Raw genomic sequence first — 465 nt, 5'->3', positions numbered from 1 at the left:
GCCGGGCCGGGGAGCCCGGGGCCGGGGGAGGGGCGGGGGCGGGCGGGGAGGGGCCGCCCGGCGAGGGGCCCCGCCCTCGGGCCCAGGGAGCGCAGCGTCCGGGCCCGCGCTTTCCCCGCGGGGTGCCAGGCGCGGGTCTCGCCGCTTCAGCACACCCAGGTTCCCACCCTTCCCTCGGCTGCGGGAGACCCTCCGGGAGCCACTTGTCACCCCCACCCCGTCCCCCATCCAGCTCCGTGTCTTTCCAGTCTCCTTATACGGCCCCGCAGGGTCGGAGGGCCCTGGACGCCCATTGGCGAACTGGGCAAACTGAGAGCCTGAGACGTCCAGTAAGGACACCCGGAGGCTGGGGAGCGGGGTCTTCCGGCGCTTCTCTGAGGCTGGAGCTGCTAGCCCTCCGCAGACAGCGTTCTGGCCTGTGCTTTCATAGTGAAGGGACCCCGATCCCTCCCCACTAAACTAGGG

Source organism: Bubalus kerabau, chromosome 5 (assembly GCF_029407905.1).
Source record: "Bubalus kerabau isolate K-KA32 ecotype Philippines breed swamp buffalo chromosome 5, PCC_UOA_SB_1v2, whole genome shotgun sequence".
NCBI lineage: Eukaryota > Metazoa > Chordata > Mammalia > Artiodactyla > Bovidae > Bubalus > Bubalus kerabau.
The sequence above is the reverse complement of the archived record's forward strand: the minus strand, read 5'-3'. Positions refer to the sequence as shown.